The sequence below is a fragment of the Oncorhynchus masou genome, unplaced genomic scaffold, assembly GCF_036934945.1.
Source record: "Oncorhynchus masou masou isolate Uvic2021 unplaced genomic scaffold, UVic_Omas_1.1 unplaced_scaffold_497, whole genome shotgun sequence".
In the NCBI taxonomy this organism is placed as follows: domain Eukaryota; kingdom Metazoa; phylum Chordata; class Actinopteri; order Salmoniformes; family Salmonidae; genus Oncorhynchus; species Oncorhynchus masou.
The window spans coordinates 482,211-506,705 of record NW_027011368.1 but is presented as its reverse complement, the minus strand read 5'-3'; the positions used below and the strand labels follow the sequence as shown (position 1 = coordinate 506,705).

The following is a 24,495-nucleotide window of genomic DNA, read 5'->3' as shown; positions in this document are numbered from 1 at the left end:
CTGTCTGTCTCCCATCCAGTTAAACAGGACAGACTATACTAGTAACCTCACGCTGTCTGTCTCCCATCCAGTTAAACAGGACAGACTATACTGGTAACCTCACGCTGTCTGTCTCCCATCCAGTTGAACAGGACAGACTATACTGGTAACCTCACGCTGTCTGTCTCCCATACAGATAAACAGGACAGACTATACTGGTAACCTCACGCTGTCTGTCTCCCATCCAGCAAGACAGTTAAACAGGACAGACTATACTGGTAACCTCACGCTGTCTGTCTCCCATCCAGTTAAACAGGACAGACTATACTGGTAACCTCACGCTGTCTGTCTCCCATCCAGCAAGACAGTTGAACAGGACAGACGTTACTGGTTACTGTTGCTTGTGAAACTTTGTAAAGACAGTGTGTTGGAGCTTCTTCTTCCTGCAAAGCAATCTCCAGATGTGTGAATGCATTTCTCATTTAGGAGTGAAACGGTTGCAACATTAGGCAGGAGAACAGTGTAGCGTACTTCTAACAGTGTCGTCTCAACACCTTGGTGTGAAGAGGTCCAATATCAGTTATATACTTCTAACACAGTGTTGTGTCAACACCTTGGTGTGAAGAGGTCCAGTAGTTATATACTTCTAACAGTGTCGTGTCAACACCTTGGTGTGAAGAGGTCCAGTAGTAATATACTTCTAACACAGTGTTGTGTCAACACCTTGGTGTGAAGAGGTCCAGTAGTTATATACTTCTAACACAGTGTCGTGTCAACACCTTGGTGTGAAGAGGTCCAGTAGTAATATACTTCTAACACAGTGTAGTGTCAACACCTTGGTGTGAAGAGGTCCAGTAGTTATATACTTCTAACACAGTGTCGTGTCAACACCTTGGTGTGAAGAGGTCCAGTAGTTATATACTTCTAACACAGTGTCGTTTCAACACCTTGGTGTGAAGAGGTCCAGTAGTTATATACTTCTAACACAGTGTTGTGTCAACACCTTGGTGTGAAGAGGTCCAGTAGTTATATACTTCTAACAGTGTTGTGTCAACACCTTGGTGTGAAGAGGGCCAGTAGTTATATACTTCTAACACAGTGTCGTGTCAACACCTTGGTGTGAAGAGGTCCAGTAGTTATATACTTCTAACACAGTGTTGTGTCAACACCTTGGTGTGAAGAGGTCCAGTAGTTATATACTTCTAACAGTGTCGTGTCAACACCTTGGTGTGAAGAGGTCCAGTAGTTATATACTTCTAACACAGTGTTGTGTCAACACCTTGGTGTGAAGAGGTCCAGTATCAGATATATACTTCTAACACAGTGTCGTGTCAACACCTTGGTGTGAAGGGGTCCAGTAGTTATATACTTCTAACACAGTGTCGTCTCAACACCTTGGTGTGAAGAGGTCCAGTAGTTATATACTTCTAACACAGTGTTGTGTCAACACCTTGGTGTGAAGAGGTCCAGTAGTTATATACTTCTAACAGTGTTGTGTCAACACCTTGGTGTGAAGAGGTCCAGTATCAGATATATACTTCTAACACAGTGTCGTGTCAACACCTTGGTGTGAAGAGGTCCAGTAGTTATATACTTCTAACACAGTGTTGTGTCAACACCTTGGTGTGAAGAGGTCCAGTAGTTATATACTTCTAACACAGTGTTGTGTCAACACCTTGGTGTGAAGTGGTCCAGTAGTAATATACTTCTAACAGTGTCGTGTCAACACCTTGGTGTGAAGAGGTCCAGTATCAGATATATACTTCTAACACAGTGTCGTGTCAACACCTTGGTGTGAAGAGGTCCAGTAGTTATATACTTCTAACACAGTGTAGTGTCAACACCTTGGTGTGAAGAGGTCCAGTAGTTATATACTTCTAACACAGTGTTGTGTCAACACCTTGGTGTGAAGAGGTCCAGTAGTTATATACTTCTAACACAGTGTCGTCTCAACACCTTGGTGTGAAGAGGTCCAGTAGTTATATACTTCTAACAGTGTCGTGTCAACACCTTGGTGTGAAGAGGGCCAGTATCAGATATATACTTCTAACACAGTGTTGTGTCAACACCTTGGTGTGAAGAGGTCCAGTAGTTATATACTTCTAACACAGTGTTGTGTCAACACCTTGGTGTGAAGAGGTCCAGTAGTTATATACTTCTAACACAGTGTCGTGTCAACACCTTGGTGTGAAGAGGTCCAGTAGTTATATACTTCTAACACAGTGTTGTGTCAACACCTTGGTGTGAAGAGGTCCAGTAGTTATATACTTCTAACACAGTGTCGTGTCAACACCTTGGTGTGAAGAGGTCCAGTAGTTATATACTTCTAACAGTGTTGTGTCAACACCTTGGTGTGAAGAGGGCCAGTATCAGTTATATACTTCTAACACAGTGTTGTGTCAACACCTTGGTGTGAAGAGGTCCAGTCGTTATATACTTCTAACAGTGTTGTGTCAACACCTTGGTGTGAAGTGGTCCAGTAGTTATATACTTCTAACACAGTGTCGTGTCAACACCTTGGTGTGAAGAGGGCCAGTAGTTATATACTTCTAACACAGTGTCGTGTCAACACCTTGGTGTGAAGAGGTCCAGTAGTTATATACTTCTAACACAGTGTCGTGTCAACACCTTGGTGTGAAGAGGTCCAGTAGTTATATACTTCTAACAGTGTCGTCTCAACACCTTGGTGTGAAGAGGTCCAGTAGTTATATACTTCTAACACAGTGTCGTCTCAACACCTTGGTGTGAAGAGGTCCAGTAGTTATATACTTCTAACAGTGTCGTCTCAACACCTTGGTGTGAAGAGGTCCAGTAGTTATATACTTCTAACACAGTGTTGTCTCAACACCTTGGTGTGAAGAGGTCCAGTAGTTATATACTTCTAACAGTGTCATCTCAACACCTTGGTGTGAAGAGGTCCAGTAGTTATATACTTCTAACACAGTGTCGTCTCAACACCTTGGTGTGAAGAGGTCCAGTAGTTATATACTTCTAACACAGTGTCGTCTCAACACCTTGGTGTGAAGAGGTCCAGTAGTTATATACTTCTAACACAGTGTTGTGTCAACACCTTGGTGTGAAGAGGTCCAGTAGTTATATACTTCTAACACAGTGTCGTGTCAACACCTTGGTGTGAAGAGGTCCAGTAGTTATATACTTCTAACAGTGTCGTCTCAACACCTTGGTGTGAAGAGGTCCAGTAGTTATATACTTCTAACAGTGTCGTCTCAACACCTTGGTGTGAAGAGGTCCAGTAGTTATATACTTCTAACACAGTGTCGTCTCAACACCTTGGTGTGAAGAGGTCCAGTAGTTATATACTTCTAACAGTGTCATCTCAACACCTTGGTGTGAAGAGGTCCAGTAGTTATATACTTTAACACAGTGTCGTCTCAACACCTTGGTGTGAAGAGGTCCAGTATCAGATATATACTTCTAACACAGTGTCGTGTCAACACCTTGGTGTGAAGAGGTCCAGTAGTTATATACTTCTAACAGTGTAGTGTCAACACCTTGGTGTGAAGAGGTCCAGTAGTTATATACTTCTAACACAGTGTTGTGTCAACACCTTGGTGTGAAGAGGTCCAGTAGTTATATACTTCTAACACAGTGTCGTCTCAACACCTTGGTGTGAAGAGGTCCAGTAGTTATATACTTCTAACAGTGTTGTGTCAACACCTTGGTGTGAAGAGGTCCAGTAGTTATATATTTCTAACACAGTGTTGTGGGTCTGTTAAGAGACCACCCTGCTGACTGTTGACCAACGGGGCTGGCTGAGGTCTGTTAAGAGACCACCCTGCTGACTGTTGACCAACGGGGCTGGCTGAGGTCTGTTAAGAGACCACCCTGCTGACTGTTGACCAACGGGGCTGGTTGAGGTCTGTTAAGAGACCACCCTGCTGACTGTTGACCAACGGGGCTGGTTGAGGTCTGTTAAGAGACCACCCTGCTGACTGTTGACCAACGAGGCTGGTTGAGGTCTGTTAAGAGACCACCCTGATGACTGTTGACCAACGAGGCTGGTTGAGGTCTGTTAAGAGACCACCCTGCTGACCGTTGACCAACGGGGGCTGGCTGAGGTCTGTTAAGAGACCACCCTGCTGACTGTTGACCAACGGGGCTGGTTGAGGTCTGTTAAGAGACCACCCTGCTGACTGTTGACCAACGGGGCTGGTTGAGGTCTGTTAAGAGACCACCCTGCTGGCTGTTGACCAACGGGGCTGGTTGAGGTCTGTTAAGAGACCACCCTGCTGACTGTTGACCAACGGGGCTGGTTGAGGTCTGTTAAGAGACCACCCTGATGACTGTTGACCAACGGGGCTGGTTGAGGTCTGTTAAGAGACCACCCTGCTAACTGTTGACCAACGGGGCTGGTTGAGGTCTGTTAAGAGACCACCCTGCTGACTGTTGACCAACGAGGCTGGTTGAGGTCTGTTAAGAGACCATCCTGCTGACTGTTGACCAACGGGGCTGGTTGAGGTCTGTTAAGAGACCACCCTGCTGACCGTTGACCAACGGGGCTGGTTGAGGTCTGTTAAGAGACCACCCTGCTGACCGTTGACCAACGGGGCTGGTTGAGGTCTGTTAAGAGACCACCCTGCTGACCGTTGACCAACGGGGCTGGTTGAGGTCTGTTAAGAGACCACCCTGCTGGCTGTTGACCAACGGGCTGGTTGAGGTCTGTTAAGAGACCACCCTGCTGACTGTTGACCAACGGGGCTGGTTGAGGTCTGTTAAGAGACCACCCTGCTGACTGTTGACCAACGGGGCTGGTTGAGGTCTGTTAAGAGACCACCCTGCTGACTGTTGACCAACGGGCTGGTTGAGGTCTGTTAAGAGACCACCCTGCTGACTGTTGACCAACGGGGCTGGTTGAGGTCTGTTAAGAGACCACCCTGCTGGCTGTTGACAAACGGGGCTGGTTGAGGTCTGTTAAGAGACCACCCTGCTGGCTGTTGACCAACGGGGCTGGTTGTGCAGTTTCAATATGAAGTGTTATTTGGAAATTAACAGAAAATGAGGGCCGATGTTCTGGTCAGTGGCGATAGGAACGGCTTTAAACCATTGGTCAGCATGGTGTGTCGACATGCCTAACTCCATGTCTAAGTAGAGCAGATTGACGTTACCATGTCAACATGTCTGATGTAACTCCATGTCTAAGTAGAGCAGATTGACGTTACCATGTCGACATGTCTAATGTAACTCCATGTCTAAGTACAGCAGATTGACGTTACCATGTCGACATGTCTAATGTAACTCCATGTCTAAGTACAGCAGATTGACGTTACCATGTCGACATGCCTAATGTAACTCCATGTCTAAGTACAGCAGATTGACGTTACCATGTCGACATGTCTAATGTAACTCCATTTCTAAGTACAGCAGATTGACGTTACCATGTCGACATGCCTAATGTAACTCCATGTCTAAGTAGAGCAGATTGACGTTACCATGTCGACATGTCTAATGTAACTCCATGTCTAAGTACAGCAGATTGACGTTACCATGTCGACATGTCTAATGTAACTCCATGTCTAAGTAGAGCAGATTGACGTTACCATGTCAACATGTCTGATGTAACTCCATGTCTAAGTAGAGCAGATTGACGTTACCATGTCGACATGTCTAATGTAACTCCATGTCTAGGTAGAGCAGATTGACGTTACCATGTCGACATGTCTAATGTAACTCCATGTCTAAGTACAGCAGATTGACGTTACCATGTGGACATGTCTAATGTAACTCCATGTCTAAGTAGAGCAGATTGACGTTACCATGTCGACATGTCTAATGTAACTCCATGTCTAAGTACAGCAGATTGACGTTACCATGTCGACATGTCTAATGTAACTCCATGTCTAAGTAGAGCAGATTGACGTTACCATGTCTACATGTCTTATGTAACTCCATGTCTAAGTAGAGCAGATTGACGTTACCATGTCGACATGTCTAATGTAACTCCATTTCTAAGTACAGCAGATTGACGTTACCATGTGGACATGTCTAATGTAACTCTTCCATATTCATCGTTGACTGGTTCTACCAGTGGTGTGAGTCTGGTTCATTTCATCCCAGTGGAGGTAACTATGACTACAGTATCTGTTATGAGGTGAATCTATGAGAAGGGTTTCTCCACCCTGTGACTCACCTTGTGGCAGTCTCCCCCAGACAGAACCTCCTGGATGAAGACCGCAGGGCCGTCCGGCCTATTGGAGCCTCCGCCGATGGCGATGCCCAGACTAGAGGAGCGGGCTACAGAGATCAGCTGGATCACACCCTCTCCTGGGTGACTGGAGACAGGAGGAGGACATATTACATACTGTAAGACAGACAGACACGTACAAACTCTCTCAAATACACACCCTCTCCTGGGTGACTGGAGACAGGAGGAGGACATATTACATACTGTAAGACAGACAGACACGTACAAACTCTCTCAAATACACACCCTCTCCTGGGTGACTGGAGACAGGAGGAGGACATATTACATACTGTAAGACAGACAGACACGTACAAACTCTCTCAAATACACACCCTCTCCTGGGTGACTGGAGACAGGAGGAGGACATATTACATACTGTAAGACAGACAGACACGTACAAACTCTCTCAAATACACACCCTCTCCTGGGTGACTGGAGACAGGAGGAGGACATATTACATACTGTAAGACAGACAGACACGTACAAACTCTCTCAAATACACACCCTCTCCTGGGTGACTGGAGACAGGAGGAGGACATATTACATACTGTAAGACAGACAGACACGTACAAACTCTCTCAAATACACACCCTTTCCTGGGTGACTGGAGACAGGAGGAGGACATATTACATACTGTAAGACAGACAGACACGTACAAACTCTCTCAAATACACACCCAGTCACAGCAACACAGGTGAACTAACAGGTGAACTGTCTGGTGAACTAACAGGTAACTAACAGGTGTACTAACAGGTGAACTAACAGGTGAACTGACAGGTGAACTGACAGGTAAACTGACAGGTGAACTGACAGGTGAACTAACAGGTGAACTGACAGGTGAACTGACAGGTAAACCTACAGGTGAACAGACAGGTGAACTAACAGGTGAACTAACAGGTGAACTGACAGGTGAACTGACAGGTGAACTGACCGGTAAACTGACAGGTGAACTGACAGGTATACTAACAGGTGAACTAACAGGTGAACTAACAGGTGAACTAACAGGTGAACTGACAGGTGAACTGACAGGTGAACTAACAGGTGAACTAACAGGTGAACAGACAGGTGAACAGACAGGTGAACTGACAGGTGAACTAACTAACAGGTTAACTGACAGGTGAACTAACAGGTGAACTAACAGGTGAACTAACAGGTAAACCTACAGGTGAACAGACAGGTGAACTAACAGGTGAACTAACAGGTGAACTGACAGGTGAACTAACAGGTGAACTGACAGGTGAACTAACAGGTAAACCTACAGGTGAACTGACAGGTGAACTAACAGGTGAACTAACAGGTGAACTAACAGGTGAACTAACAGGTAAACCTACAGGTGAACAGACAGGTGAACTAACAGGTGAACTAACAGGTGAACTGACAGGTGAACTAACAGGTGAACTGACAGGTGAACTAACAGGTGAACTGACAGGTGAACTGACAGGTAAACCTACAGGTGAACAGACAGGTGAACTAACAGGTGAACTAACAGGTGAACTGACAGGTGAACTGACAGGTGAACTGACCGGTAAACTGACAGGTGAACTGACAGGTATACTAACAGGTGAACTAACAGGTGAACTAACAGGTGAACTAACAGGTGAACTGACAGGTGAACTGACAGGTGAACTAACAGGTGAACTAACAGGTGAACAGACAGGTGAACAGACAGGTGAACTGACAGGTGAACTAACTAACAGGTTAACTGACAGGTGAACTAACAGGTGAACTAACAGGTGAACTAACAGGTAAACCTACAGGTGAACAGACAGGTGAACTAACAGGTGAACTAACAGGTGAACTGACAGGTGAACTAACAGGTGAACTGACAGGTGAACTAACAGGTAAACCTACAGGTGAACTGACAGGTGAACTAACAGGTGAACTAACAGGTGAACTAACAGGTGAACTAACAGGTAAACCTACAGGTGAACAGACAGGTGAACTAACAGGTGAACTAACAGGTGAACTGACAGGTGAACTAACAGGTGAACTGACAGGTGAACTAACAGGTAAACCTACAGGTGAACTGACAGGTGAACTGACAGGTTAACACAACTCCTGGCCTCCTTGTCAAGAGGTTTGGATCTCTTGGCGTAGCGGCTAAGGTGTTGGGTTGACAGTCCCTGGACCCGGTTGAGTCCCAGTCGGAGCTACCCCTGAATTAGCTACAATAGCTATACCTGAGGGAGCGCAGTAGAGGGTTGTTGTAGGTGCTCTGAGAGCCAGCAGGACTCAAAAGCAAAGGACTCTGGGAGCGTGACGAGGACCCCGGACGATGTGCTGTCCAGATATCTGCCTGCTTAGAAAGGAGGAGAGACAGGTCACAGTTAGAGACTGGAAACAGCTAGAGACAGGGAACAGTTAGAGACAGGGAACAGTTAGAAACAGGGAACAGCTAGAGACAGGGAACAGCTAGAGACAGGGAACAGCTAGAGACAGGGAACAGCTAGAGACAGGTAACAGCTAGAGACGGGTAACAGTTAGAGACGGGGAACAGTTAGAGACAGGGAACAGTTAGAGACAGGGAACAGCTAGAGACAGGGAACAGCTAGAGACAGGGAACAGCTAGAGACAGGGAACAGCTAGAGACAGGGAACAGCTAGACACAGGGAACAGCTAGAGACAGGTAACAGTTAGAGACAGGGAACAGCTAGAGACAGGGAACAGCTAGAGACAGGGAACAGCTAGAGACAGGGAACAGCTAGAGACAGGGAACAGTTAGAGACAGGGAACAGTTAGAGCCTGGGAACAGCTAGAGACAGGTAACAGCTAGAGACAGGTAACAGCTAGAGACAGGGAACAGCTAGAGACAGGGAACAGCTAGAGACAGGGAACAGCTAGAGACAGGGAACAGCTAGAGACAGGGAACAGTTAGAGACAGGGAACAGTTAGAGACAGGGAACAGCTAGAGACAGGGAACAGCTAGAGACAGGAACAGTTAGAGACAGGGAACAGTTAGAGACAGGGAACAGTTAGAGACAGGGAACAGCTAGAGACAGGGAACAGTTAGAGACAGGGAACAGCTAGAGACAGGTAACAGGGTCTCCAGACGTTCCACCAGAGGGCAGTGTAAATAGGTGCTACTACATGATGAAAGAGGACTGACCCCTCAGTCAGTTTCCTGCCTCTACAGATATCCTATTAAACGCTGGATGGGAGTAGAGAGACGCTGCCCCTGGACTTCATATAGCGCTTTCTGACAAGTGTTTAGTTTAGGAAGCTTGATCTCCTCTAAGCGCTAAATAATACTCTGCATGCTGCCCGATGCTATTTATTTTTTAGCCCTGAAATCCAAAAGGAAACGGACAGGAACAGAAATTGCCTGTCTTACAGAAGGGATGTTACCGTGCTTATATAGATGTCTTTGATTTGGACAGTACAACGCAAAACTAATGTCAGCCTTTAAGAAATGTCTACAATGTTATTCGCTCCTTTTTTTACACAGCCGTGTGTGTGTGTGTGTGTGTGTGTGTGTGTGTGTGTGTGTGTGTGTGTGTGTGTGTGTGTGTGTGTGTGTGTGTGTGTGTGTGTGTGTGTGTGTGTGTGTGTGTGTGTAGAGTATTTGGGGAGTGTGTGAAATAGAGAGGGGAGACAGGACATATACAGTATTTGTGGGTGTTATACCTTGTTGAAATCGAGGGGGAGACAGGACATACCATGTGGACATGGAGGGAGGAGGGAGGTCCTACCATGTGGACATGGAGGGAGGAGGGAGGTCCTACCATGCTGGATGGGAGAGTTATGTTATGCCATGTGGACATAGAGGGAGGAGGGAGGTCCTACCATGCTGGATGGGAGAGTTGTGTTATACCATGTGGACAGGGAGGGAGGAGGGAGGTCCTACCATGTGGACATAGAGGGAGGAGGGAGGTCCTACCATGTGGACATAGAGGGAGGAGGGAGGTCCTACCATGTGGACATAGAGGGAGGAGGGAGGTCCTACCATGTGGACATGGAGGGAGGAGGAGGTCCTACCATGTGGACATAGAGGGAGGAGGGAGGTCCTACCATGTGGACATAGAGGGAGGAGGGAGGTCCTACCATGTGGACATAGAGGGAGGAGGGAGGTCCTACCATGTGGACATAGAGGGAGGAGGGAGGTCCTACCATGTGGACATGGAGGGAGGAGGTCCTACCATGTGGACATGGAGGGAGGAGGGAGGTCCTACCATGCTGGATGGGAGAGTTGCGTGTTGACCCAGTACTACTGCTGGATCCATACTTCTCCAAAAGCTCTGAAAACTCTCTCCTGTAAGAAACCAAAAGGGTAAATAATGACACATCCCCAACAACAAGTTAGAACTGAACTATAACACTGTACTCACAGCCACACAGCCACACGGTTCACTGAAACGGCAACCTTATATTAGTCCAAAGAACCCCAAATCATATCACACCCACTACCTCACACCCCACAGATCCCCAAATCATACCACACCCACTACCACACCTCACACCCCACAGATCCCCAAATCATATCACACCCACTACCTCACACCCCACAGAACCCCAAATCATACCACACCCACTACCTCACACCCCACAGAACCTTCCAGATAAAGCTGACGTGTTGATAGAATATCAACAGCTACAGTATAAGGGTGAAAGTGTGTTTTCAAAGTAAAGGTGCTGCTGTGCAGCTCCCCTGCTGAATACACACTATCACCCACTAATCCCATTGTTGCTGGCTCTAGAATGGAGGCTTAACACACTGAGAGAGAGAGAGAGAGAGAGAGAGAGAGAGAGAGAGAGAGAGAGAGAGAGAGCCGGGGGAGAGAGCAAGAGAGAGCGAGAGAGAGAGAGCCGGGGGAGAGAGAGAGAGGGCGAGAGAGTGAAAGAGAGGAGAGAAAGAGAGAGGGTGAGAGAGTGAAAGAGAGGGGGAGAGAGTGAGAACATTTCCTGGTATTCCCTCAGTGTCATTGTTATGATCTTAAAAATAAATTGGATTGTGGACGGATTTCCGTGACCAGGTACATCCACTGAATGATCCCTTAATCAAATCTGAGATCTTCTTGGAATGACGGGCATTGCTTGGTATAATGTGCTTTTTTCTGTAACAACTGTAGAGGAAAGGTGGTTTTTCATTTCACTTGCGCATTGATTTTTTTGTATTTTTTTTATTTAACCTTTATTTAACTAGGCAAGTCAGTTAAGGACCAATTCTTATTTTCAATAACGGCCTATGAACGGTGGGTTAACTGGCCTAGGAACAGTGGGTTAACTGGCCTAGGAACAGTGGGTTAACTGGCCTAGGAACAGGGGGTTAACTGGCCTAGGAACAGGGGGTTAACTGCCTGTTCAGGGGCAGAACCACAGATTTATACCTTGTCAGCTCGGTGGTTTGGACTAGCAACCGTTCCGGTTACTAGTCCAACGCTCTAACCACTAGGCTACCCTGCCACCCCAGATTTAATGTCTTCCTCTTCCTGTATCATCTTCCTATATCCAGTCCTTATTGCAGATTCCCCACCTGGACCAGAAGCAGCTAACACTGACGTATGGTCTACACCTTCCTAGGGGTCGGGGGTAAGGTGTCGGTGGTAAGGGGTCGGTGGTAAGGGGTCGGTGGTAAGGGGTCGGGGGGTAAGGGATCGGTGGTAAGGGGGTCGGTGGTAAGGGGTCGGGGGTCGGGGGTAAGGGGTCGGTGGTAAGGGTCGGTGGTAAGGGGTCGGTGGTAAGGGGTCGGGGGTAAGGGGTCGGTGGTAAGGGGTCAGGGGTAAGGGATCGGTGTTAAGGGGTCGGTGTTAAGGGGTCGGTGGTAAGGGATCGGGGTAAAGGGTCGGGGTAAGGGGTCGGGGGTAAGGGGTCGGGGGTAAGGGGTCGGGGTAAGGGGTCGGTGGTAAGGGGTCGGGGCTAAACTCTATTTCTTGAACTGCATTGTTGATGAATCGCTTGTAAGTAAGCATGTCACGGTAAGGTCTACAGTCCACCTGTTGTATTCCGCGCACGTGACAAATAACATTTGTTTTGATTTGACTGTCAGCTATGGGTCAGCAGTATCTTTCCTGTTGCCTGGCGACTCCAACTGAATTCTTCCTCTATGTTCGCTACGTACTCAGTCTGAGACGGCCGTCATTGAAGTCATTTGTGGTGATGTCAAAATGAGGGGTGTTGTACAAAACAAGCCAATCAGAGTATTAAAGCCAATGAAGAATATTAACAATGCTACTTTACCCACGTGTGTTCTGGCCAATCAGAGTATTAAAGCCAATGAAGAATATTAACAATGCTACTTTACCCACGTGTGTTCTGGCCAATCAGAGTATTAAAGCCAATGAAGAATTTTAACAATGCTACTTTACCCACGTGTGTTCTGGCCAATCAGAGTATTAAAGCCAATGAAGAATATTAACAATGCTACTTTACCCACGTGTGTTCTGGCCAATCAGAGTATTAAAGCCAATGAAGAATATTAACAATGCTACTTTACCCACGTGTGTTCTGGCCAATCAGAGTATTAAAGCCAATGAAGAATATTAACAATGCTACTTTACCCACGTGTGTTCTGGCCATCGGTTTCTGGGACCAATCAGAATGGTTAGAATGTGTTTGCGTTCTAGAAATCATAGGGGAGGTTCTCAGATCCAGACTCATTTGGAGAAGAACCCCAGACAGGAAGGATGTACCCTCTCTGACCCCAGACAGGAAGGATGTACCCTCTCTGACCCCAGACAAGATGTCCCCTCTCTGACCCCATACAGGAGGGATTAGACTGCTCTGATCAGCTATGCGGTGCTCTTCAACATGGCCTAGTTGGCTTTGTGGGTGTGTGCTGTGTGTGTGTTTGTGGGGGGGTCCAGTCTGAATCTCTGATATATTTAACCTCACTGCAGGGGAATGTCCAGTTTGAATCTCTGGTATATTTAACCTCACTGCAGGGGAATGTCCAGTCTGAATCTCTGGTATATTTAACCTCACTGCAGAGGAATGTCCAGTCTGGATCTCTGGTATATTTAACCTCACTGCAGGGGAATGTCCAGTCTGAATCTCTGGTATATTTAACCTCACTGCAGGGGAATGTCCAGTCTGGATCTCTGGTATATTTAACCTCACTGCAGGGGAAAGTCCAGTCTGGATCTCTGGTATATTTAACCTCACTGCAGGGGAAAGTCCAGTCTGGATCTCTGGTATATTTAACCTCACTGCAGGGGAATGTCCAGTCTGAATCTCTGGTATATTTAACCTCACTGCAGGGGAATGTCCAGTCTGAATCTCTGGTATATTTAACCTCACTGCAGAGGAATGTCCAGTCTGAATCTCTGGTATATTTAACCTCACTGCAGAGGAATGTCCAGTCTGAATCTCTGGTATATTTAACCTCACTGCAGAGGAATGTCCAGTCTGAATCTATGGTATATTTAACCTCACTGCAGGGGAATGTCCAGTCTGAATCTCTAGTATATTTAACCTCACTGCAGAGGAATGTCCAGTCTGAATCTCTGGTATATTTAACCTCACTGCAGGGGAATGTCCAGTCTGGATCTCTGGTATATTTAACCTCACTGCAGGGGAATGTCCAGTCTGAATCTCTGGTATATTTAACCTCACTGCAGAGGAATGTCCAGTCTGAATCTATGGTATATTTAACCTCTCTGCAGAGGAATGTCCAGTCTGAATCTCTGGTATATTTAACCTCACTGCAGGGGAATGTCCAGTCTGGATCTCTGGTATATTTAACCTCACTGCAGGGGAATGTCCAGTCTGAATCTCTGGTATATTTAACCTCACTGCAGGGGAATGTCCAGTCTGAATCTCTGGTATATTTAACCTCACTGCAGGGGAATGTCCAGTCTGGATCTCTGGTATATTTAACCTCACTGCAGGGGAATGTCCAGTCTGGATCTCTGGTATATTTAACCTCACTGCAGGGGAATGTCCAGTCTGGATCTCTGGTATATTTAACCTCACTGCAGGGGAATGTCCAGTCTGGATCTCTGATATATTTAACCTCACTGCAGGGGAAAGTCCAGTCTGGATCTCTGATATATTTAACCTCACTGCAGGGGAAAGTCCAGTCTGGATCTCTGATATATTTAACCTCACTGCAGAGGAATGTCCAGTCTGGATCTCTGGTATATTTAACCTCACTGCAGGGGAATGTCCAGTCTGGATCTCTGATATATTTAACCTCACTGCAGAGGAATGTCCAGTCTGAATCTCTGGTATATTTAACCTCACTGTAGGGGAATGTCCAGTCTGAATCTCTGGTATATTTAACCTCACTGCAGGGGAATGTCCAGTCTGCATCTCTGGTATATTTAACCTCACTGCAGGGGAATGTCCAGTCTGGATCTCTGGTATATTTAACCTCACTGAAGGGGAATGTCCAGTCTGGATCTCTGATATATTTAACCTCACTGCAGAGGAAAGTCCAGTCTGGATCTCTGGTATATTTAACCTCACTGCAGAGGAATGTCCAGTCTGAATCTCTGGTATATTTAACCTCACTGCAGGGGAATGTCCAGTCTGGATCTCTGGTATATTTAACCTCACTGAAGGGGAATGTCCAGTCTGGATCTCTGGTATATTTAACCTCACTGCAGGGGAATGTCCAGTCTGAATCTCTAGTATATTTAACCTCACTGCAGGGGAATGTCCAGTCTGGATCTCTGGTATATTTAACCTCACTGCGTGTCTTCCTTCATATCACCTTCAGGATGGGCTGCTGAGACAGATGGATTAACAACCTCAGAGGTCACATAGGGTCACGTGGTGATCTGATGTCACTAGCGGGACTGACTGGTGGTGAAGGTGGCTAACACCAAAGACACAATCTCTAGCAGTCCGGAGTCTCACTAATGGGAATGAAGAACTTAAGCCATTGAGCTACTGTAAATAAATATCAATTTGGGGGTTTTAAATGTTGGTCTATATTTTGTCTACATTTAGTTATATTGTAATTATATTATATTGTAACGGGATTCCCTGGTTAAATAGAGGTTGGTTCTAGCTTCATATTTAGTTATATTGTAAGTGTTCATTTCAACAGGATTCCCTGGTTAAATAGAGGTTGGTTCTAGCTTCATATTTAGTTATATTGTAAGTGTTCATTTCAACAGGATTCCCTGGTTAAACAGAGGTTGGTTCTAGCTTCATATTTCCTTTCTATTTCTGACCCCCTCTCATCACAGATCAATGGTACTAAGGCAACCAGGTTAATATTACTGCGTAGTGGACCCAAATAGCACGGAGGAGATACAGAACGAGGGAGAATAGGGGAAAGAATTAGAGAGAGGGAGAGGGGGATTAGAGCGAGAGAGATGAAGAGAGGAAGGAACAGAAACGGAAAGGCATAATCCCTCCATCCTCTCCTCTCCTTTCCCCTCCTGTCTCCTCCTCTCCTCTCCTATACCCTCCTGTCTCCTCCTCTCCTCCTCTCCATCCCTCCTGTCTTGGCCTGTGTGCTGAGCTCTGAGCTCTGAATGTTGGTTAAGGAACAGAACACAGATTATAGAACGATGTGAGAAGCACAGGCTCATCTCATGAGCCTCCTTTCCTGTCTGTAGCCTGCTTTCCTGTCTGTAGCCTGCTTTCCTGTCTGTAGCCTGCCTTCCTGTCTGTAGCCTGCTTTCCTGTCTGTAGCCTGCCTTCCTGTCTGTAGCCTCCTTTCCTGTCTGTAGCCTGCCTTCCTGTCTGTAGCCTCCTTTCCTGTCTGTAGCCTCCTTTCCTGTCTGTAGCCTCCTTTCCTGTCTGTAGCCTCCTTTCCTGCCTGTAGCTTGCTTTCCTGCTAGTAGCCTGCTTTCCTGTCTGTAGCCTGCTTTCCTGCTAGTAGCCTGCTTTCCTGTCTGTAGCCTGATTTCCTGTCTGTAGCCTGATTTCCTGTCTGTATCCTGCTTTCCTGTCTGTAGCCTGCTTTCCTGTCTGTAGCCTGATTTCCTGCTAGTAGCCTGCTTTCCTGCCTGTAGCCTGCTTTCCTGCTAGTAGCCTGCTTTCCTGTCTGTAGCCTGATTTCCTGTCTGTAGCCTGATTTCCTGTCTGTAGCCTGATTTCCTGTCTGTAGCCTGATTTCCTGTCTGTATCCTGCTTTCCTGTCTGTAGCCTGCTTTCCTGTCTGTAGCCTGATTTCCTGCTAGTAGCCTGCTTTCCTGCCTGTAGCCTGCTTTCCTGCTAGTAGCCTGCTTTCCTGTCTGTAGCCTGATTTCCTGTCTGTAGCCTGATTTCCTGTCTGTAGCCTGATTTCCTGTCTGTAGCCTCCTTTCCTGTCTGTAGCCTCCTTTCCTGTCTGTAGCCTCCTTTCCTGCCTGTAGCTTGCTTTCCTGCTAGTAGCCTGCTTTCCTGTCTGTAGCCTGCTTTCCTGCTAGTAGCCTGCTTTCCTGTCTGTAGCCTGATTTCCTGTCTGTAGCCTGATTTCCTGTCTGTATCCTGCTTTCCTGTCTGTAGCCTGCTTTCCTGTCTGTAGCCTGATTTCCTGCTAGTAGCCTGCTTTCCTGCCTGTAGCCTGCTTTCCTGCTAGTAGCCTGCTTTCCTGTCTGTAGCCTGATTTCCTGTCTGTAGCCTGATTTCCTGTCTGTAGCCTGATTTCCTGCTAGTAGCCTGCATTCCTGTCTGTAGCCTGCTTTCCTGTCTGTAGCCTGCTTTCCTGTCTGTAGCCTGCTTTCCTGTCTGTAGCCTGATTTCCTGTCTGTAACCTGCTTTCCTGTCTGTAGCCTGCTTTCCTGTCTGTAGCCTGCTTTCCTGTCTGTAGCCTGATTTCCTGTCTGTAGCCTGATTTCCTGCTAGTAGCCTGCTTTCCTGCCTGTATCCTGCTTTCCTGCCTGTAGCCTGCTTTCCTGCCTGTAGCCTGCTTTCCTGTCTGTAGCCTGATTTCCTGTCTGTAGCCTGATTTCCTGTCTGTAGCCTGATTTCCTGTCTGTAGCCTGTTTTCCTGTCTGTAACCTGATTTCCTGTCTGTAGCCTGATTTCCTGCTAGTAGCCTGCTTTCCTGCCTGTATCCTGCTTTCCTGCCTGTAGCCTGCTTTCCTGCCTGTAGCCTGCTTTCCTGCCTGTAGCCTGCTTTCCTGCCTGTAGCCTGCTTTCCTGTCTGTAGCATGATTTCCTGTCTGTAGCCTGCTTTCCTGTCTGTAGCCTGCTTTCCTGTCTGTAGCCTGCTTTCCTGTCTGTAGCCTGCTTTCCTGTCTGTGACCTGTTTTCCTGTCTGTAACCTGCTTTCCTGTCTGTAGCCTGATTTCCTGTCTGTAGCCTGCTTTCCTGTCTGTAGCCTGATTTCCTGTCTGTAACCTGCTTTCCTGTCTGTAGCCTGCTTTCCTGTCTGTAGCCTGCTTTCCTGTCTGTAGCCTGCTTTCCTGCCTGTATCCTGCTTTCCTGCCTGTATCCTGCTTTCCTGCCTGTAGCCTGCTTTCCTGTCTGTAGCCTGCTTTCCTGTCTGTAGCCTGCTTTCCTGCCTGTAGCCTGCTTTCCTGTCTGTAGCCTGATTTCCTGTCTGTAGCCTGCTTTCCTGTCTGTAGCCTGCTTTCCTGTCTGTAGCCTGCTTTCCTGTCTGTGACCTGTTTTCCTGTCTGTAACCTGCTTTCCTGTCTGTATCCTGCTTTCCTGTCTGTAGCCTGCTTTCCTGTCTGTAGCCTGCTTTCCTGTCTGTAGCCTGCTTTCCTGTCTGTAGCCTGATTTCCTGTCTGTAACCTGCTTTCCTGTCTGTAGCCTGCTTTCCTGTCTGTAGCCTGCTTTCCTGTCTGTAGCCTGATTTCCTGTCTGTAGCCTGCTTTCCTGCCTGTATCCTGCTTTCCTGTCTGTAGCCTGCATTCCTGTCTGTAGCCTGATTTCCTGTCTGTAGCCTGCTTTCCTGCCTGTATCCTGCTTTCCTGTCTGTAGCCTGCATTCCTGTCTGTAGCCTGCTTTCCTGTCTGTATCCTGCTTTCCTGTCTGTAGCCTGCTTTCCTGTCTGTAGCCTGATTTCCTGTCTGTAGCCTGATTTCCTGTCTGTAGCCTGATTTCCTGTCTGTAGCCTGTTTTCCTGTGTGTAACCTGATTTCCTGCCTGTAGCCTGCTTTCCTGCCTGTAGCCTGCTTTCCTGCCTGTAGCCTGCTTTCCTGTCTGTAGCCTGATTTCCTGTCTGTAGCCTGATTTCCTGCTAGTAGCCTGCTTTCCTGCCTGTATCCTGCTTTCCTGCCTGTAGCCTGCTTTCCTGCCTGTAGCCTGCTTTCCTGTCTGTAGCCTGCTTTCCTGCTAGTAGCCTGCTTTCCTGTCTGTAGCCTGCTTCTCCTGCCTGTAGCTTGAACACTATAGCCTGCCTAATTGTGTGTGTGTGTGTGTGTGTGTGTGTGTGTGTGTGTGTGTGTGTGTGTGTGTGTGTGTGTGTGTGTGTGTGTGTGTGTGTGTGTGTGTGTGTGTGTGTGTGTGTGTGTGTGTGTGTGTGTGTGTGTGTGTGTGTGTGTGTGCGCGCGTGTGTGTGCGTGTGTGTGTGTGTGTGTGTGTGCGTGCGTGCGTGACAGCTAGTGTGACCTTGTTTTAAGCTGACTCACAATGTCAAAACTGACCACCCGGTGGGTTGTTGCTATGGCATCGTGGTTAGATTAGCAACCTGGCTAAATGCTAAATGCTAAAAACAATAGGCTACCAGATGGCAGAACATGATGAGTGGGGGATGCAGGTTCTCTCTGTTAATGTTTTGACAGATGTAACCTTCCACTGGCTGTTTAGAGCAAATCAAGACTTCATCACGTAGTAAAAGTTATATTTGACTGTGTTTGCTGTGTAATGTGGTTCCCTTCCCTGACTTTCAAATCAAATCAAATGTTACTGGTTACATAGACATATTTTGCAGATGCTTATGTTTCTAGGGCTAACAGTGCAGCAATACCGAGCATTACCAAACAATACACACAACTCCTTAAAACATTTAAAGAACGAAAACAAGAAATATCACAACGAGCAATGTCCAGAATATGAATATATACAGTCCAGAATATGAATATATACAGTCCAGAATATGAATATATACTGTCCAGAATATGAATATATACAGTCCAGAATATGAATATATACAGTCCACAATATGAATATATACAGTCCAGAATATGAATATATACAGTCCAGAATATGAATATATACAGTCCATAATATGAATATATACAGTCCAGAATATGAATATATACTGTCCAGAATATGAATATATACAGTCCAGAATATGAATATATACAGTCCAGAATATGAATATATACAGTCCATAATATGAATATATACAGTCCAGAATATGAATATATACAGTCCAGAATATGAATATATACAGTCCAGAATATGAATATATACAGTCCAGAATATGAATATATACAGGGCATTCGGAAATAATTCAGACCCCTTGACATTTTCCACATCTTGTTACATTACAGCCTTATTCTAAAATGCATGGGGAAAAAGGGTTTTCCTCATCAATCTACACACAATAACCCATAATGACAAAGCGAAAACAGGTTTGTAGACATTTCTGCATGTATTAAAAATGTGAAAAACTTAAATATCTTATTTTGGTGGTGACAACCTCTGCTGTGAGACTCAAAATTTTGCTCAGCTGCCTCATGTTCCCATTGATCATCCTTGAGATGTTTCTACAACTTGATTGGAGTCCACCTGTGGTAAATTCAATTGATTGGTCATGATTTGGAAAGGCACACACCTGTCTATAAAAGGTCCCACAGTTGACAGTGCATATCATAGCAAAAACCAAGCCATGAGGTCGAAGGAATTGCCTGTAGACATGATTTTGTCGAGGCACAGATCTGGAGCATTGAAGGTCCCCAAGAACACAGTCGCCTCCATCATTTGGAACCACTAAGACTCTTCCTAGAGCTGGCCGCCCGACCAAACTGAGCAATCTGGGGACAAGGGCCTTGGTCAGGGAGGTGACCAAGAACCCAATGGTCACTCTGACAGAGCTCCAGAGTTCCTCTGAGGAGATGGGAGAACCTTCCAGAAGGACAACCATCTCTGCAGCACTCCACCAATCAGGGCTTTATGTTAGAGTGGCCAGATGGGAGCCGCTCCTCAGTGAAAGGCACATGACAGCCCACTTGGAATTTGCCAAAAGGCACCTAAAGACTCTCAGACCTTGAGAAACAAGATTCTCTGGTCTGATGAAACCAAGATTGAACTCTTTGGTCTGAATGCCAACCGTCACATCTGGAGGAAACCTGGCACCATCCCTATGGTGAAGCATGTTGGTGGCAGCATCATGTCTGGAGGAAACCTGGCACCATCCCTACGGTGAAGCATGGTGGTGGCAGCATCATGTCTGGAGGACACCTGGCACCATCCCTATGGTGAAGCATGGTGGAGGTAGCATCATGTCTGGAGGACACCTGGCACCATCCCTACGGGGAAGCATGGTGGTGGCAGCGTCATGTCTGGAGGACACCTGGCACCATCCCTCCAGGTGGAGCATGGTGGTGGCAGCGTCATATCTGGAGGACACCTGGCACCATCCCTACGGTGAGGCATGGTGGTGGCAGCATCATATCTGGAGGACACCTGGCACCATCCCTACGGTGAAGCATGGTGGTGGCAGCATCATGTCTGGAGGACACCTGGCACCATCCCTACAGTGAAGCATGGTGGTGGCAGCATCATGCTGTGGGACAGCATCAGGCTGTGGGGATGTTTTTCAGCGGCATGGACTGGGAGAATAGTCAGGATCAAGGGAAAGATGAACGGAGCAAAGATCCTTGATGAACACCTGCTTTCTGCTATCTCCTGAAGTCCACAATCAGCTCCTTTTGTTTTGTTAACGTTGAAGGAAAGGTTATTTTCCTGGCACCACTCCACCAGGGCCGTCCCCTCCTCGCTGTAGGCTGTCTCATCATTGTTGGTAATCAGGCCTACTACTGTTGTGTCGTCTGCAAACCTGATGATTGAGTTGGAGAAGTGCGTGGCCACGCAGTCATGGGTGAACAGGGAGTACAGGAGGGGCTGAGCACGCACCCTTGTGGGGCCCTCGTGCTGAGGATCAGTGTAGCAAGTTCACAGGTTCATCAGTTTGTATTAACAGTCTGTACTAAATGTCTTTCCATTCATCCTGTTGTTTCTGCCCGGGGTGGAGAGAAAGGTAGGAAGAAGAAGTGCCTGAGGCGGAGCGAGGGCGTCCCAGCCCAAAAACCCTTCCCAAAATGTCCCCCATGCCACCGCCAGGGTTATTCATAGCCAAAGAAACTCTCAACGCCTTGCCAACCATCTGGTTTACCAACAAAATTATTAATTTTTACTTTGCATAATTTAAAAAATGGCATCTTTTTAATAATCAACATTTTTGAGAGGAGGAGGAAGAGAAGGAGGAGAAGGAGTAGGAGGAGGAGGACAGGCAGGCCAAGTTGAGAGATAAAGGACATTCAGGGACACAGATGGACATGGAGCACGATTGGAGTCCCAAACCGACACAAACACCTGACTGCAGAAAATTCAGACTTCAGACACAAATGCGGATAACAGACCCTCACATCAGCGACCAAAACCGACACAAAACACCTGACAGCTGAAATTCAGACTTCAGACACAAATGCGGATAACAGACCCTCACATCAGCGACCAAAACCGACACAAAACACCTGACAGCTGAAATTCAGACTTCAGACACAAATGCGGATAACAGACCCTCACATCAGCGACCCAATTTGTGTCGACGCTAAAGTTGTGATTAAGTGTATTGACACTAAGCCTACAGAGTGTGGTCAATGATACATGGTCGTGGTGGAGGGAGAGAGAGAGAAGAGGGAGGGGGTGGAGGAGAGAGAGAGAGAAGAGGGAGGGGTGGAGGGAGAGAGAGAGAGAAGAGGGAGGGGTGGAGGAGAGAGAGATAAGAGGGAGGGGTGGAGGAGAGAGAGAGAGAAGAGGGAGGGGTGGAGGAGAGAGAGAAGAGGGAGGGGTGGAGGAGAGAGAGAGAGAGAGAAGAGGGAGGGGTGGAGAGAGAGAGAGAGAAGAGGGAGGGGTGGAGGAGAGAGAGAGAGAAGAGGGAGGGGGGTGGAGGAGAGAGAGAGAAGAGGGAGGGGTGGAGGGGGGAGAGAGAGAGAGAGAAGAGGGAGGGGGTGGAGGAGAGAGAGAGAGAAGAGGGAGGGGGTGGAGGGGAGAGAGAGAGAGAGAAGAGGGAGGGGGTGGAGGAGAGAGAGAGAAGAGGGAGGGGTGGAGGGGGGAGAGAGAGAGAGAGAAGAGGGAGGGGGTGGAGGAGAGAGAGAGAGAGAAGAGGGAGGGGAGGAGGAGAGAGAGAGAGAAGAGGGAGGGGTGGAGGAGAGAGAGAGAGAGAAGAGAGGGGGTGGAGGAGAGAGAGAGAGAGAGAGAAGAAGGAGGGGGTGGAGGAGAGAGAGAGAGAAGAGGGAGGAGTGGAGGGAGAGAGAGAGAAAAGAGGGGGGTGGAGGAGAGAGAGAGAAAAGAGGGAGGGGTGGAGGAGAGAGAGAGAGAAGAGGGAGGGGTGGAGGAGAGAGAGAGAGAAGAGGGAGGGGTGGAGGGAGAGAGAGAGAGAAGAGGGAGGGGTGGAGGAGGAGAGAGAGAGAGAAGAGGGAGGGGTGGAGGAGAGAGAGAGCGAGCGAGAGAAGAGGGAGGGGTGGAGGAGAGAGAGAGAGAAGAGGGAGGGGTGGAGGGAGAGAGAGAGAAGAGGGAGGGGTGGAGGAGAGAGAGAGCGAGCGAGAGAAGAGGGAGGGGTGGAGGGAGAGAGAGAGAGAAGAGGGAGGGGTGGAGGAGAGAGAGAGAGAAGAGGGAGGGGGTGGAGGAGAGAGAGAGCGAGCGAGAGAAGAGGGAGGGGTGGAGGGAGAGAGAGAGTGAAGAGGGAGGGGGTGGAGGAGAGAGAGAGCTAAGCGAGAGAAGAGGGAGGGGTGGAGGAGAGAGAGCGAGAAGAGGGAGGGGGTGGAGGGAGAGAGAGAGACAAGAGGGAGGGGTCGAGGAGAGAGAGAGAAGAGGGAGGGTGGAGGGAGAGAGAGAAGAGGGAGGGGTGGAGGAGAGAGATAGAGAAGAGGGAGGGTGGAGGAGAGAGAGAGAGAGAAGAGGGAGGAGTGGAGGAGAGAGAGAGAAAAGAGGGAGGGGTCGAGGAGAGAGAGAGAAGAGGGAGGGGTGGAGGAGAGAGAGAGAGAAGAGGGAGGGGTGGAGGAGAGAGAGAGCGAGAGAGTGTGGTCAATGATACGTGGTCGTGTGCATCTCATATCGAGACGCGGTGCTCAGGGCCTACCTGGCTTCCTCGTCTCTGGCGATCAGAAGGCGCATTTGGTTGCTCGAGGACGCTGATCTCAGAACGTCTACTGCTCTGTTATTAAACAATAACAGAAAAACAAAGAAGTTAATGTCTTGACGACATCAACACAAATTTCACTGGTCTTTTTGGTATTTTTCCAATGAAGAGAGAGTTGTTGTTTTTTTATTGTTGAACCTACCTTTCACTGGTGACCCCTAGTAAACTCTCCCCATTCACCTCTAAGATCTGGTCTCCCGCCTGAAGGTGTCCTGAGAGGTCAACACAAGGTCACAGGTCAAACAGTGATGTCATCAAGGTGAGGATGTGTTAATCACATCATATGATGTCATCAGAATATTTGACCTTTATTTACCTAGGAAAGTCAGTTAAGAACAAATTCTTATTTTCAATGACGGCCTAGTGGGTTAACTGCCTGTTCAGGGGCAGAACGACAGATTTGTACCTTGTCAGCTCGGGGATTTGAACTTGCAACACTCTAACCACTAGGCTAAGAGAGGTTGGTTCAGTGAAAATCCCGCTTGTACGATGAGTAACCTTGCCTCAGTCAAGAGTCCCGAAAACTTGTTTTGGCTCCCCAAACTATAGCTCAGCGGGCTAATGGTCTTGTGGCGGGCAGACGACCCAGAGTTCAGGGGGCACCTTTTACCTGGAATATCTAAGCATAACAAAGCAGGGCCTGTGTTCACAAAGCCTCTCAGACTGGGATCATCTAGGATCTGGTATCCACCTGTCTTATTCAATATTATCTAATAGGCAAAAGTGATCCTAGATTAGCACTCCTAATCTGAGAGGCTTTGTGAATAGGGCCCAGGTATTTTAAATCTGATATAAATTACAGGAGCCCTATTGGCTGGTATCGTGACAACACTAATCACGTCTCTACCAGACAAGGGAAAGTAAGAAGAGCACTTAAGGGGAGTATACAATCTGTAGACGGTATAGACTAAGAGTAAACAAAGAGATGAAAACTGTTGAGAGGGACCTTCCTGGACCTCAGAACAAACAGTTAATCAGTGATTCGTCTCTATCTCTTTATCTCACCAGAACTGACCTCAGAACAAACAGTTAATCAGTGATACCATCCTGAGAGCTGAGATGTCACCACAACCACTTCTCCTGTCACTCACTGGTTCATGAGCTCAACCTAGGATGCATC

The 24,495-nt window shown here is 47.5% G+C and overlaps 1 pseudogene; it reads right to left on the bottom strand.

The window, feature by feature from the left end:
* Positions 1–24,495, bottom strand: part of LOC135535677 (uncharacterized) — a 110,060-nt pseudogene that overhangs the window by 51,471 nt on the left and 34,094 nt on the right.